General features: G+C 41.0%; 1 protein-coding gene across 6 annotated transcripts in view; it reads left to right on the forward strand.

Moving 5' to 3' along the window:
• The window catches only part of FHIT (fragile histidine triad diadenosine triphosphatase), a 584,721-nt gene that overhangs the window by 416,537 nt on the left and 151,616 nt on the right, over window positions 1-16,568 (forward strand). The window lies entirely within an intron of this gene.

Genomic DNA, 16,568 nt, shown 5'->3' on the forward strand with positions numbered 1-16,568 from the left:
AATATCACTCAACGGGGACACCTAAAGAAGAAATAAAAGATAGTTTACCTACTCCTGCAGTTCTGAGTTGCTTTCAAGTAGTGTCTAAAATTCAATGTCAGGTGACAGGCTTTAGGATTAACTGTTGGGACCCTGAGGAAATGGCAAGGGAACCTGTTTTTATTCTATTCACTGTTAGGCACCTGGCTACTTGAAATGCTGCCCACGCACACGTGGCTTTACTCCAAAGTAGCCCTCAGTTGTGGTAAAGGCACTGCATATGCTTGTGTATCATCAGGAACACCGTGAGAATGATCCAAATAAGGGAGTAACTAAGAAGCGTTTGACAGGGAACTGTACTTGCAAGTTATAATTTTCCCTCTGTTCTGATCCCCATGCAATTTATTCTGAAGTCATTATGTAAAGAAACTGCAGGCTTTCCGTCAGAAAGGCGGCTGTGAACGGCGTTGATTAGAACAGCAGAGAGAGAGTGACACTGAGGGTATTTGCCTGTCCTCCTCCTTTCCTCCCACAGAGAGCAGGAGCAAACGTGCCTGTGGCTGGCTTCTACCTTACACCTCTTCAACGATATTTCTTTTAAAGTCTCTTACACAAGTCTTCAGTAGAAAGCTAAATATGCAGAGAGAAGTTAACTGAGTTAACTGAGTGCACTGTGTACCACAGGATACTGGAATTCAGTGTTTATTCTATAAACACAGAAGCCCCTGGGAAGTAGCAGCTAATTTATGCCAAGCACTGGCAGCCAAATCAGAAAAGCCCTGGCTGCTCTTATGGGCAGCACTGGGCCATATTTTATGGTGCAACTTTGGGGTACTTTTGACTGTTAGCATTTTGTGACAAACTTCACAGCCTCTCTGCACAGGGCAGTTTAGAGTCCATACAAGATGGCACTGTGGAGTGATATTTTATTTCCCTTCATCCTCAGCTCTCTGCTGGTCTCACGTGAGCAGCATTTCTTGCACCAGTGGGGAGCTGTAAGTGTGAACTGCTCTTGTGATTCAGCAAGTGATCTGCACTTTGTGTAAGAGGAAAAGAGCAAGAGGGACAGGGTGGTTCATGGGTTTGCAAAACAAAGGCAAGTCTGTGGCAAGCTGGACACACAGAAGCATGTAAGGGCTTTCTTAGCCTCATTGCTAAACAGGAATATCCTTCCCTTGAGCACAAGCTAAGTCCCTTCTATTCACTGAGGGCTGCTAGAAGGTACTGGTATGGCTACTGCGATTCAGCTGATGTGTGGTAGCTTTGTGTCCCTGGCAGTTTTGTAATTATTTGCTGGTTATATATTATAAAAACTCAGATAATAAGCAAACATTGTATGGTTCAGGATATAAATGTTTTTTAAAAACCACATTTAGTCAGCTCTTGATGCTTGGTGGTCAGGCAAGTACCAGTCAGGTAGAGAGGTGGCAAGTTATGCTGCCCTAAAGCGATGTAGACTTGTGTGAAAATGTCCTATTTATGCAAATGGATCATAAAAAAGGACAGAGTCTGGCCTCCAGCACATTTAATAGCATTCTTAGACTTTGCCAGGCAAGTGTTGCTTCCTGCCTCATGGTTTTGATAGATGGAAAGTTACTGCTAATGCATTTTTAACTCTGAGTATTGTAGTGAAAATGTCACCAACTGAAATGCATTCTCTCTTCTGTGTGTGCTGGCTCCCTTAACATGTCAAATGCTGCTAAGTAGATAAAAGGTGTGTCTGCCATGAGATGAATCTACTTGTTCCTCCTGGCTTATGGACTCCATTCTTTCCGTGTCTAGCTTTTCCCACACTAACTCATTCATCGCAGTCTGGATCCTCAGTGGTGCCAGAACTCAGCTGGACCCTTCAAGGGCCAGAAGTGACCAAGGTTGAAGAGAACACAAGTCCAGACTGTGGTGCTGTCTGGATGTGGGGATGGCGAAGCAATGGCACAACAAGGCCTGTGCTCAGCAGCTGCCTTTGGACAGAGACTCCCCCTGCCTTGGCAGCTCTGAGCTTCCCTGGTACTGCCTGGGCTGGGATGGAGCTGCAGCTGTCACACCAGCCATGGCACTGCTCAGCCAGGCAATGTGAGTGCCTGTGAGCCGTGTCTGTGTGCTCTCCTCCGTGCTGGGTGTGCTCTGCTTGCTGTGCCCGACGTCATAAGAACATGGGCCTTCTTATTCAAAGGAGACAAACATGTTTCTAAGTGCATTTCCTGCTGAAAAACTCCATGGGGGTTATTAAGAATTTACCCATGTTTATCTCTTTTCTCGGGCAAATGGTGCAGTTGATTTTCCTGCATACCTATGATGTGGCATGTTTTCTGTCTCTGCATGAGTCCTCACTTGTGTATCAGTTATGAGAATATTTCATTTATGAAAATAAGGACCTTTAAATACTGGTTTAGAGCAGGCATTGCAGATAGTCATGATTTCCAGCACTCTCTGCTTTTAATTTAGCTGGAGCAGAGCCTGCTAGGTTGTGCTGTCATGCAGGTGGCTTGTGCAGAGCAACTGTGGGCAAAGGCAGCTGATATGTAACTACTCAAACTTAAGTATTCACTGAAGGATTTTCTTGTCTGAGAGCTCTCAAATCTCAGGTATGTGATCTGTGTGCTGAAGCTGTGCCAACCAAATATTTACTATTAGTCTACTGCTTCTTGAAAAATTTAGAGAATTCACACATATTACAAAAAGTAGCATTTTTCAGAACAGACATCACTGAAAGATGTGCTCTATTAGTTAAAGTGGTTTGTTTTGCACTGTTATAATTAGGGTTTAGCTCAGACAATGTTTTCTCAGTAGCCACATGTTGTTTGAATAATTCAACTATGAAGAATATTCTGAGCTAAACTCTGCTTTAGTCCCAGCCAATTTATGAACCTTTATTCAAACACTCTTCAAGATGTCACCATTTTAAAATTAAAATAATTTGCCTTTCTAGTTACTGATTTCAAATATCTTCCTTCTGCTTGTCTAGAATCCTTTGTTTAGACATAAAATATGAAGTCACATTAACATGTCTTTGGCATTTTTATCTGATGGAAATAGCTAAAATTTGGTACTGACTTCCTTTTTTGCTCTCTTCAAATGAGTCCACATGGATAGGAGGCTTCACATTGCAAACACCTCTGGGTTCTTTAGTGATCTGCAGCAGTGTTCTGCTGAGTTAGATTATGAAGGATTTTTAGCACAGTTTCCCTAGGAAATGACATTTATATGCTTGTGCTGCATATATCTGTTTTGAACATGTGCTTTATTTCTCTCCTTCTGTGTTCCTGTCCCCAGTCTCTCCTGCATGATTTCTGAGCAGGGACTATTTCTTACTTCATCTGTGCAGGACCTCACACCTTGCCTTGAGTTTAGCTTTCGGGGCCTGAAGGAATTGGTTTTTTATAGTGCAGATAAAAAAAACCCAACAAACTGATATTGATAATGAACCATCTGCCTTGTCTGCCTTCCAACCAAGAGAAAAATTGGAGTCAGAACCAAGCATCCCCTGGATCTTTGAACCAGCTTTGACAGGGAAGTCATCTTCAATGGTGGGAAGGGAAGGGGATATGTGTAGAGGTTCCCTGGTGACCATATGAGATGTTTGGGAGCAGGAGGCAGACTCCCAGGATCCTCTCTCATCTCCTTTGTTCTCTCAGGGAGGGCTGGAAGCGTGAACTGACAGCAATAAAGCACAGGCCCTTATAAATGGGAACCAGCAGGAAGGAGACTTGGGTCACAGTTTGCAACCTCCTGAGCAGCAAGGGCCAGGAGTCTTTGAAAGGCAATCGAGAGCCAAACTGCTCCTGTTTAAGCCTTCCTTGAATTTGCTAATAAACCAAATTTGGAGGAATTATTTCTATGAGGAAAAAGAAAATTTGAGTAATCTTTAAAAAAAGTCCTTGTTCCCTTTAATTCCACACTAACTGGTACTTTGGAGGAGGGTCTAACCTTTAAGTGAAACTGAGCCTGTAGTAATTTTTAGGAGCAGTGCATATCCACTGAATTGTGAAAAATACAAGGATTACTATATAGGTCTTAAACCTTAGGGAAACACTTTGGACTTCTGTAGGCAGCTTAATCTAATCTAAAGGTTGAGCATGGTTCTAAATGTATTTTCTAGTGAGCTCTGTACTCCTAGAAGCAGTAGAGAAAATTGCTTGACCAGCTAATGGGATTAGCCAACCACATTCAAAGGTTTACAGTCCACTATGGAGTATCTAATTGAGTAAGATGGATATTTCTAATATTCATTGCTTTAATTTTTATGTTTTATTGAAGTATGAAAGGCTCAGTGGCTGCTTGGAAGACAGCTGGAAGGTCTCCTGAGGGAGGGATTGTTTAGGGTAAAATAAACCAGAAAGACAGTAAAAAGAGGCACAGAAGAAAATGTTCTGAGAGCTTCTATTGTGCTAGGGGTGTTTGTGCATCTATACAAATTACTCAACTGGACAGTATTACCTTACTGTGATGTTGTTATTGATGGGGAAGGAAATTGTGACTTAAGAAGCTAGAATAAAGGCTTATGGAAATAATAATTGTTATTAGAGTTATCTGAAAATGCAGCTGGTTTTCCCTATTTGCAGCTGTTGTAGTGCTTGCAAGAAGACACAAAATGCAAGGACCACAAGCTTCCTGTACAGTATTCCAGCAGCTGTAGAAGAGTGGTTCTCCCTGTCCTTTCTTTCTTTCCGTCATGTCTTCTCTATGACCTGGGTGTCTGAACAAAACGTGGGAGTAAATGCATCTCCATGTCCTTATTGCCTCAGGCCTAGGTGCCAGCTGGGGTCGTAGGTGACAATGTCAGTGTTTCTCTGCAGGGTGTGGGACTGAGGGTGCCGTGCTGCCTGGAACAGCCTGGCGTGCAGGCACCCAGCAAAGCTGGCCAATTCTCTGACTCAGCCAGACTGTATGACATTGGTATCAGACTGATATCAAGTCCTCAACTGTCAGACCTCGCGTCTGTTATTTTAAGTCTTTTCCAGTCCAGTAAGCTGTCAAGGGTAACACCCATTTGGACAGAGACAGCTCTGAGTAGAGAGAAGCAAAGCCCAGCTACAAACTGTTTCTCACTCCTGAGAGCAGTATCCAGAGGGGAATCAAGCATTCCCATGTGTGCAGTGAGGGTGGCCACAACCGTGCAAAGTCATGGCAGGCCTGCAGGGCAAGAGGACTTCCTTGCAATTAGCTCTCTGTGTGCATTCCCAAATCTTCTGGGTGGGAGAGCGAGAGTGCTGTGTGTGCACTGAGGCACTTCTCGCTCAGTTCTGAACAAGGGAGGCTCGCAGTGAGGGAGAGGGCACACAGAAATGTACATTTGACAGCATCTCCAGTGGTACATTACCCAAGTAAGGATCAAAACAAGCATGCTACAGGCCTTTGGAAAGAAAGAAGCAGATTTGAACAAAATCTACTTATGCAATAAAATCATAAGAAGTCATCCTGATAATGACCGTACAGAAGGTTGCAAAGACAGTGGGGAAGTAACCCCATTAACTTGAAAGGGGAAACAAAAGCATGTGCCAATAAATATTTACTCTCCTTCTGGTATTTGAAAGTGTTCTTATTTGCAGAGCAAACTGAAGTATTTTCTGTGGGATTTTGTAGAAGTAATATTAATATTAACTTTGTGTCTTTGTTGCTTTATTTTATTTCTTTGAAACAAGTAGTAAATTTACCATTGCAAAATTGAGATATTTTTTTTTCAGTTGTAAAATTTATCTCAGCTCATTTGTCATGAAAATTTGCCCCTTAGGACTAGTTTGAACAGTATCCCAGGTGTTTAATGTTGTTCACCTAATGAAGGCACAACTCATGAAAACAACTATTGAACTGTGGTACACTTCATGAATACTGAGGAGGCATTCAAATTTAAAATGCATGTAGTAGTAACTGGGTCTATAAACTGCTGCTCCTGAAGCCTCGATGCTGGATGCATATTTCTCCAAATGAACGTTTTCACTTGCGTGCTTTTCTATTTACTAAAGCAGTTTGTAGATCTCCATTTAGCCTCATCAAGCCACAGAGAGTACAGTTATAATTAGTTTGGCCATGGAGGGCTTGGCAGATTTTTTGGTGAAATACTCTAGTTCATAACATGCCTTACTAGTCACATTTCTATCCTCTTAAATAAGAGGAAATGAATCATAGTTGGATGCAAATAATGTAGGAAAAGAGGTAAAGAGCAAAGAAAGAAGGCTTTTACATCCAGGTGTGAGGGCCTGCTGTGCATCACACTTTGTTAAAAGAGCACATTATGTGAGGAGGAGGGAGGAATATGGGTGGATTAGGAGAAATCTGCTGAAATGTGTCCAAAAGGAGTTTTAAAAAAAGAAAAAGCCTGACCCAGTTGCACCCCTGAGAGAGGAAGGGGACCAAATAAAGAGATCTGTGTAGACACTAGGCACCACAGGAACAGCTTCTGCCAAGGCAGAACAGAAGATCTTCTGCACAAATGTGCCATTGAGATGCTCCAGCAAAGCTGGAGGTTCTGGGAAGAGAGTAGGCCTGGTGTGCCTACCCTAGAGGATGTCTTGGGGTGAAGGTGCTGTTGAAATGAGATGTCACTCTTACTACAGGGGAGCTGCAGCTCTGTCAGTCATAGCCTGAAAACAGAAAGTCTGTATTCAAGGTAGCTGAAATGAAATAGCTGTTGTTGTCTGCCACCCTTATGACAAGCCCTCTTTTCCTTTCTTTCTTTTTTTCTTTTTTTTTAAGCTTCATTTTGCAGTGCCTGGCCCACAGGCAGGGGGATTTTGCTCTCTTCTCGGAGCTGATGTTACTTAGCTCTACTAAAAATGCATATCAGCATTTGCCAGACACAAATCATTGTTCTTGACAGATTATGCAACTTGGATTATAAAAATCCAACGTTTTTCTCTTTCTGTCTAAAAATTTGCAGCTTGCCAGCATAGTGGGAGGCATTAGTGTTCTAATTTAATTCTCAGAATTAAGCATATTTGCAAATTTAGGCTGGCCAAAAGTAAGAGTTCTGTTCTGAGAAAAAATGGTTGATGTGCTTCTATCTGTTGTTGCTGAAATGGCTGTGGAATTTCTCATTAAAAATCACTGTGAGTATGTAACGCAGCACAGTCAGGATACTCGTAACAGGAGACAGGTCTCTGTGCAGAATTACCAGGCTCTAAATAAATGCTCAAATGCCTATATTGTTGACTGATCTGAGATCACTTAGAGTCTGGAATCTTAATTTTTCTTTTCTTTTATTTTTTGACTGGTAGCTGTTTTGTAACCCTGAAAAATATTTACTTGTGAACCAACACTAACTGCAGCAGAAAAACAAAAAAGAATGCCAGATAGCTCTACTCTTCAACTTTTACTGTATCCCAAAATAGCTCTAGACCTCATTCTGTTCTGAGATCTGCAGTGCACATCTCTGCTCCTATATGCTGCTCTCTGTCCTGTATTTTTAGTGAAACCAGTAGGAGTTCAGAGTATGTGGGACTGCAGAATCCTCAATCTTCCTTGCTGACCTGAGACTAGATTTTCTTTCTGTGTTTGAAATGGATGTGCTTCTGTGATATTAAAAATGACTGTGAAAAATTCCATTCTTGTTGCAGCCAGGTGGTCGGCATTCTGCATTTAGCCCTTTGTGTTTCCACTTTAAGAGCAAAGATGAACTCCTGATTCTGGGGATTTATTTTACTTTCGCTTTTATATTGAGGCTGCCTTGTATGGACACTGCAGATTCACTATATGGTGTCACCTCTGCCATGATCTCTGTGGCTGAGATACAAGCAGATTTTTATTTAAAGAGCCTAAACTACTAGATTTGGTAAATGATGTGCCTCGTGTTGAAATGGTGAAAAGTGAAGAAGTCTTACTTGCAGATCAAATTTCTTAGCTGTTGTGCTTGAAAGCCAGACATTTAACATCATTTTAATGCAGTTTTTGTGTTTGAATTAATATAATAAATGTCAATGTTGAATAGCATAAGGTCATATTTTACTGCTTTGACCATAAGTGCAATCTTCCAGGATTCAGTTTTATTACTATTATAATAGTCACACTGGAGAAGGTCACCAATATATCTTTCAATATGAAGTAACATATGAATGAATAGTTTATACCAACTTTATTCTCTGCAGTGTGTTGTGAGCTGTATTGACAAAGATCTGCCTGGGATATATTCCATGTAACTCTAGAGCTGCTGTAATCGTGTGTTGCTTATGCTCATTAGGGCCTTAGTCTTTGCAAAGAAATGAACCTTTGAGGTTTGTACTCTGCTACTTCAAAATGAAAAGGGCATTTTCTTCAGCAGTATAGATATTTAGTCTGAAAAGCACAGCTATACACCACACAGCATGATGAAAATGATCCAGCTTTTGCATACATACACTTTTGTTGAACAACAGTCCCCAACAGTGCCAGATTTCAAAGGTAAATACATCAAGAGTGTGTATCAAAACCTGTGTGCACCCTGTCTGCTTATAAAGAGAAAGACTACACTCATCTTTAAAGCTGGAAGTAATTGGACACCTACCTGCATATTTACATTCCCTGATGTGGTGTTACAATTACCTTTTTTTGTGGTTTCTAAGGTGCATTCGTACAAGATGCAATAGATATCCTTGATTTTTCTTTTGAGTGAAGGGCTGTGCTCCAAGTGAGGCCAGCTCTGTTGCTGTCAGTGGAAGCTCTAGCACTACTGATTTTCCTCTGTTTGGGATTTATCCTGGTTTGTTTTTTAAAGAATTTTTAATGAATTTTTATCATGTGAGGATGAAATGTTACTCAACTTATTCACTTGTATATCTTACTTCCTTAGAGAAAAGAAACCAGTTTTTGTGGAAATTCAGAGTGGAAAAAAATGCAGGGGTTAAAAGGTTTAGCAACGCTCAGTGCTTTGCTGAATTATGTAAGGCAAAAATATTAAGTAATAATATTTTTCTTATTGCAAATATTCTGTTTGGGGATTATGTGCAGCAGGATGTATGGATCCCAGACTTCTTTCTTTACTTGTTTGGCAGCTTTAAAGCATTCTTGTAGCTAAAAAAGTTGTTACCTTGGAAAACTTTTTTGCTTTTCTTTTTTTTTTTTTTTTTTATTATCTCAAGGGTTAGCATTACTGAACAGTAAAACTATTTTGTAAAGCTGAAGTCCCCAAACTGTTTCTGCTTTGTGTGGTTTTGAGTGCACAACAAACAATATCAGCTTGCTGCTCCTGCTGTCAGTCAAGATCTCCTATAGCTGTTGCAGAAGATTTGTGCATCCCATGCCAGAGGAACTGAGTTTCAAATCTTGTTTGACAGCTCTGGAGGGGCCTGTACTGTGCATGCAGCTATTTTGCAGTGGAAGCTACATAATGTAGAATGTTAGGTATTTCAGGTGTATTTTGCTGAGGGCAGGATTTGTGCTGTGAGCTCCCTGAGCACCAGGAGGAAGCACAAGATGAGCCACAGCAAGGTGAGGGCTGTGTCCCATCCAGCTGCATCCTCCTGCCCTTGGCTCTGCTCCCTGGGCTTGGCCTCCTGTATGTCAGCAGCACATCCAGCCATGCCTGGTGCTCCTTTGCATGTTCCCAAGGCAGGGGAAGCAATCCCGATGTGCTTCCACCTACACAGGTGTTATGGCAGAACAGGGCTGAAAATGGCCCAGCTGTTCAGCCCAGACTCTTGTCCATCAGTGTTAAGCCATGTTTCAGAAAAATATTTTGAAATCCTTCTCCTTGAAAAATTTGAATCAAGGTAAATAATTTTCCTGGCATCTGCTTCCATAATGTTTTGTTTGCTGTTATGTGCAGATGTATTCTATTGCATCGCACTTGCCAGCATGGGAGCATTTTGTTCTCTGATGTATTCAAAATTATGTGTAATGACTTTAGCCTTCACCTATTAGAACTTTTATTTCTGGAAAATATTTATTGCATGCAAACAGAGGAAGCAGGTGTGAACATGCAGGCACATAAGCTAAACCTCCAAGAGAGTTTTAGTTGTTGGTAAGTTTGGGGAGTTTTTTGATAGATCAGTGGCAGTCTCAGAAATGTCATCCTCCAAACCACAATTGTGTGGCTATGTGAGTTAAGGCAAGAAAATAATTTTTAAAATTGTATTTTCAGATGTTCCGTTACTCTAGCAATCTCTCCTGCTTTGTTAAAACTGATTTCCTTTTGTCCTGTCGGTTGTCCTAGAGCACACTTGGAGAGATTGGAGATGTTTTGATATCAGAGTTCTGAACAATGAAACACACTTTGAGTTTCAATGCACGTACACATCTATATATCTATAGCTTACACAAGTTTAAAGGAAATCAATTAGCAATTGACTATTGCAGAGCAATGGTGATAGCATCTGGAAGTGGGGATAGTCTTCTAAGTCTGAGCAAGGCTTTTGAATGTTCCAGTACTTTTTGAGGGCAAAACTACTGGGGGAGGAGGAAGCTCCTCCTTGGAGAATTACATTATTTTAGGATTTCTGCAGATGAAAATGCAGAGGTGTAATTTGTCACTGAACTTTTCCAAATCTAAAATCTGTAACAGAGTTGCTCTCAAGACGTTCTCTAAGTGGCCCCCATGGCTTTGAGCTCTGTCTGCTCCTGTTGACCTTTAATGTGTGCTGGAAGGCTCATCCCTTCCCTGGGGCTTGAGGTGGGAGGCATGGCTACCAAATGTAATTCCTGGTGCTTCTTTCCTCTTCAGTCCTTGCTGGCTGGAAAGGCCAGGTGAAACTCTCCAAGTTGCCCAAGGGCAAACACACTCGTCTGAACAAACTGAAAGAAAATTAAAGCGTGTAAAGCAAAACGAGTCAGACCATTGTTTCTCAGCAGCAGAGTTTGCTTTGAGCTTTATTCAAACATTGGTTCCCCATTCCTCCTCCCACTGGAAAACATTAAATTATTATAAGTAATACAGAGTGTTTCATGCATTTTGTAGTATCTAAGGTCATAGAGGTTGCCAGTAAGTGCAGTGTTTTACTTCCAAGTGTGGGCCTCTTGATGTCTTGGCTGCTGCCACTGGAGGTTTAGGTGTCAGAACTGTGCTACATATGTGGTGTCAGCTCTGCCTGTGAGCACAAGCTACAGCTCCATTTCCCAGCCTCCTAATTGCTATTAAAGGAGACAGCAGCAACTTCACAGCTGGCATCTCATTTCATCAAAGCAGTGATAAACTATATTCAAAAAAAACCTTCTCTCACTTCAAAAATCCTTTCGTTTTGGTGACAAGTGTTGGGGTATATTTGCATACAAATCACTTTCTTCCAGGAAAAGGCTGATTTTTTGTTGTTGGTGGTTTTTTAATGCTTTCTAAACATAGTTTGTCTGAAAGTTTTATGAGCCAGTCCTTTTTTTTCATACATAGCCTGATGAGCTGCTTCTGAAACAACATTAAATTGCTTGTTGGTTCCTCTTTTGAGGACAGCCTAAGCATGTTTTGCTATAGAACAATTTCCCTTGCCTCTTACAATTCTTTGGCTTCTCATCTCCATTCATAGCTTTGCTTATCTTGCATATATAAATTAGTAGTACAAATATAATTGGATCTGGCATCATGGCTGCAAGGGGTTTTTTAAATTGTTCACTATTGGTTTAACGTTTTTTTTCAAGTTTAGTTTAAAAGGTTGGGGGTTTTATTCATTAACTTTCCATTCTAATCAACTGTCCTAAGAAAGTGGCAATCAAATGGAAATTTTATTTACTCTTTCTGATGGGAAATATGGTTTAAGAGAGTTTAGTTCTTTCCTGCTGCAAATCTACCCTGTAGAAGCACTTTTATCTCTTGATGACTGGTTCCATGGCAAAAACATCTCAGCCTAATCTATCCTATTCTTGGACCCCATTTTATCTCCTCTGCAATCGAATTTGTCTGTAGTGGAACCAACATTTTTTTTATCACCCAAGGTCTGATCTTCAAGCTTTCACCTTCAAAAGCACAGCCATCCTTAGGCAGACTGGTAGCTCAGAATGATTTATAGCTGAGGAGAACTTTGAAGTTTCTATAAATAACCAAAAAAGCAGTGTTTTCTTCCTTTTTTAGTTATATTTCTGTTTGCTTGCTTATGCTTAGGCATCTCTTGTGTCTTCCATTTTGTATCAGTGACATGCAGCCACGAATGACTGTGCCACCAGTTTCTGAGTGGCCTGATAAGAATCCTAAGATTGTAATGTAAAGCCCAGGGGAAAATGATTCTCAAGTGGTTTTCACACAGTTGTAAGGATCAGCATGGGGCTGCATGGGAAATGCAGACAGGCACATTCAAGGGGACTCTTTAGAGAACATGTTTAATTTCCAGAGCAACAAGTCTGCACATTGCTTTTGCGAGACTGAACTCTATAACTGCACGCAACCATCACCGACATGTTGGGAGGTCGCTGAGTGACTCACATCCAGCAGCTTAGCAAGGGGAAGCTGAATAAATGACAGTGAAGATGCTTTCATTTGGAGGAATACCAAATGTTCCTGCTCTTTCAGCTCCTAGATATGGGATATCTACTTTGTGACCTTCAGAAGGATAAAGAAATCCACATTTCTCAGCAAGATGGCTTTGATGGTGATCATAAACCCCCAAGATATGCTGTGTGCTTGTTGTTTAAGGAAGAAACACAGAGATCTGAAAATTCATTTGCAGACAACAAATTCAACATCAATTTTTTCCCTCACATCCAGGATGCAGTTGGAATACTGTCGTCTTTCTTTGTTGGATTTTGCTGTTGTTATTGTTGGTTGGTTGGTTTTTTTTGACATATATTTACTTTCTCTTTTAACACTGATAGCATGTCAGATTTAAACCATTTTTTTTCTTCCCTCCAGGGAACTGTCTACTGGCAATAAGTGCAGTGACATATTGTTGTTATCAGCTTGTATTATGGTAACACAGAGAGTTCCAAACCAAAGATCACAGCCCAAATCTTTGGGGATATGTAGACATGCTGTGGAGTTCTAACAGCTACTCAGATCTTGCTCCAGTGAGACTTTTAGGTCTGTGATTAATTTGGAGTGCACAGGGATCTTGCAGATTGTCCCAGTGGTTCCAGCTGTGTAAAGGGAAATATCTACTATTGAAAGTGAGGTAGGATGTAAGGGTTGAAGGTCCATAAAATCAGATGCTTGCCTTAATGGATATCAGCCTAAAATATCTGAAAAAGTCACACTGTACAGCACTTATAGGGAACTACATGCAGGTGTTGAGGTTCATATGGATGTTTCCATCTGGACCTATGCAATAAATTGGAGAAGGGAGTGGAAGGAAGGGCAGGTTTGGGTCTCTGCTGAGCAGAAAACCACAGAAGATTGGAAAGTTGGAAACAGAAGATTTCACCTCTGCATATGTCCTTTCATACCCCTTGTACAGTTGATTTTATTGTTGATCTCACAGCTACAAGACATTCAGGGTCTCCCTTTGCTAGTTGTATGTGACACCACCCCTTTGCTTTGGAGCATTTATTTTTCACAGAAGTGACCCTGTGCTAGGCATGAACATTCTTGGCTACTTTCAATAGTATCAACAAAAGAAGAAAACATCAGTGACTTTTAGAAGCACTGAAGATGTTATGCAAGAGACCATTTTTAGACTCCTCAAGAATGTGTGCATTTCTGTGCCTCTCCACAAAGGCTGACCACTGCTGAGACTAGCACAGGAGGATCTGCACCCAGCTGCTTTTGTGGAACTGATGGGCTAATGTGGAAATGCTCCTGTGGGCAGAAAGCCAGCCCAGCTCCTGCTGCACACAGCCCTGGAAGGATTCTGTGGTGCTGCATGTGATGGGGTTTGGCCCTTACAGAGGGCAGAGGAGAGGGGGGAGATGCCTTCCCCTCATTTCCTCCTTGAGCACCTGTTAAGGAGCTAAGCATACCCTGGTTCTGGATTTGGAAATCATTATAATGACAGACTGTGACAATAAAAAGAGCCGTGAAAATAGATCATGTAAAGAAGTCCTGGATTAAAAATCGCCATGTACACTGGGACATGATAAAACTCCACTAAGTCAATAATCTGTGCATTAAGAGCTCCTCTGCTTATGTAAAGGAACTAAAACAGTCTGTTCTTCTCAGTGAGCCAGAAGCGGTAGCTTGGGTATGTAACAGGATGATAAAGAGTGCTTGCTTTTCAGTAGCCCTTACAGTCTAACTTGATTTACAGATCAGATCTCTGCTGCTGACAGTAGGAAGACTGTAATGATGCCAATGACCGTGTCTAAGAGAGTCTCAGTTGTGTCTTTATTCCAAGTCCACAGAAAGGAAATAATAAAAACAGATAATCACATTAAAGTAATGGTTTCAGATGACACTCACACAAAATAAGGTTATTCAGAGTTAAGCTGCTAGTTTATCTTCTTCATTCCCATGTTCTTGAATATTGCAGGAGTCCTGGATGAGAGTATGAATTTATGTACCATGCATCGCGTAGCGATTCAGCAGACCTGGGAACAATGCGCATTAATGACAATAATAGTATTAGAAAAGCATCTACAGAGGCAATCATGATACAGGGCCCTGTTGTTCTTATCCAAGAGAGCTTATTATGCAAGTGAAAAACAGGAAGGAGACCTACTTTCTGATTCCCTCCTCCTTTATAGCTTTCATTGTCTCGAGTGCTTTGTAAGCTATGTTTTGCTATCTCTGCTTGAGTTTTATTTTGAATTAAAAGGAGTTCTTTGTATGGATACTTTCATGGTGAGGATGTATTCTACATCTGTTTTACATTTTCTCAGCCGTTAAGTATGACTTTCTCAAAACTGACTCCCCTGGCAGGTGAGGAAAAATGCACCTTTGGGAGCATTTTGTCCTGACACACACACACACACTCCGTGAACCTTCTCATTGACACCAAGCTTTTTGTGTCAAAGCAGGTATGAAATAAGTTGTCAAAATTAAGTAGCTAAAGAATAGTGGCTTAAAATAATTTCTTTTCATGTTGAGCTACCTCTTAGTCTCTGCTTAAATGCTACAAATGGTCTTTGATATTTCCACCCTACCTTTCTACTGCAGCTGAGTGAGGGCTGATTCCCTGCTTAGCTGCACTCGTTGTTTTAATCCCCAGAGACAAAAACTGCAGAAGAGACTATTGCTCTATCCCTTTTCCTTTTGAAGTACCTCTTTCAGCCCCCACTTACTTATCCCTCGTTTACCCTTTCAGTGTCCTTGTCATCCAGCTACTAACGTTTGTAAAGGTCACAGCCTATCCCTGACAGGGGGAGGGGTGTTAGTGCCCCTGGGGTGCACTGGTGAATGCTGCAGAACTCCTTTGGATGTTGACAGGGCTGCTTTCAATAGTCTGCTAAACAGCAAAGAAATTTACATTTACAAAACCAGTAATCAACTCTCTTACTTGGAAAGTCATTTCTCTACTACACCCACTTCAACAGTGCATTGGCCAAGGCAGTAGAGATACACATCCATTATCATGGACTTTGCAATTTTGAGCATTCAAAGGAGCTGATGAAAATACACTGGGACATTTATCACATCAAAGATGTGATATTGCAGGGCAGAGATATTATGATTTGCCTCTCTGTCATGCAAGTGTGCTGAACAGCTCTTTCACAAGGGAGACAGAAGATTCTCTCATTTTTTGGACTGTTCCTAAATATGCTGATGCTTTTACAGAGGGCTAAGGAATTCCTGCAAGGGGTGTAGTAATTTAGGCTCATCCTACTCTCATGGAATAGTTCCCTGGAACAGCATAGCCTGTCCTGTTGCTTTAGATGCAATTTCAGTAACTAACTATGCAAAATATCCATGAGCACTTCCAGTTTAAGAAAAATGCAGCTCTCCATTGACTGTAATCGGAGCAGTTTTCTGAATGCCCTAACAGAACCAGCCAGAAAACCAGTCCTGAGAAATTAATGGGAATCAGGTGGTTTAGCCCCTTTAAAAATTGTGAAAATCCTAGCGTACATTACAATATTCTTTGAGGAATACGCTTAGTGTAAGATAGCCTGAATTATCCAAATTCAGTTTTCCAAAACTCCCTGTTATTCATGTTTCTCATTATCTATAAATTACATTCAAAATTACCTTAATTACCTGAAACCTTGGTTATCCAAACATATTCACTGTCCCCTGTGATGCTCTGGTAATTGATCTTGTACTGCATTCCTCCAGCTGATGCTTCATTGCTTACGGAATGAAGGCACAGTTGGTCTGCCACGTGCTACTACAGGTTTATCTTTTTCTGTGCTGCTCAACATAAAGTTAGTGCAGAGCTTCAAAGAGTACATGGAAAGCTCTTGATCATCTGCATTGATAGGTATTTGGAGAAAGAAGAGCTGTTACCAACTTCTCCAGCAGCAGGTCCAACAGAACCTTCCTTGACATAACTCTGGTGAAAACAGAAAAGGAAAAAATGAAACTTCCTAAGCAGCAAAGTACTTCAACACTGCCAATAAAGATCTGGCTTTTCACAGTTCCAAATTCACTGGTTTTCTCTGGTAAAACCAATTTGCCTTCAAAATTAGGTGAGAGAAATCCCAGGGAGATTCACCAAATGTTAATCTGATTCATTTACTACTGTCACCCACCATAGATGCCCAGAACAGAAAAAAAGTTGTACTTTCAAGTGCCATAGACAACAATGTCAATAATGCTTATGGTTTGTACAGAACCTTAATTTCCAACACATTCTGTGGTATCTTTCTACCAGGTAAAATCTTCTTTCCAG

The sequence above is a fragment of the Corvus hawaiiensis genome, chromosome 11 (genome assembly GCF_020740725.1).
Source record: "Corvus hawaiiensis isolate bCorHaw1 chromosome 11, bCorHaw1.pri.cur, whole genome shotgun sequence".
NCBI classification, from domain to species: domain Eukaryota; kingdom Metazoa; phylum Chordata; class Aves; order Passeriformes; family Corvidae; genus Corvus; species Corvus hawaiiensis.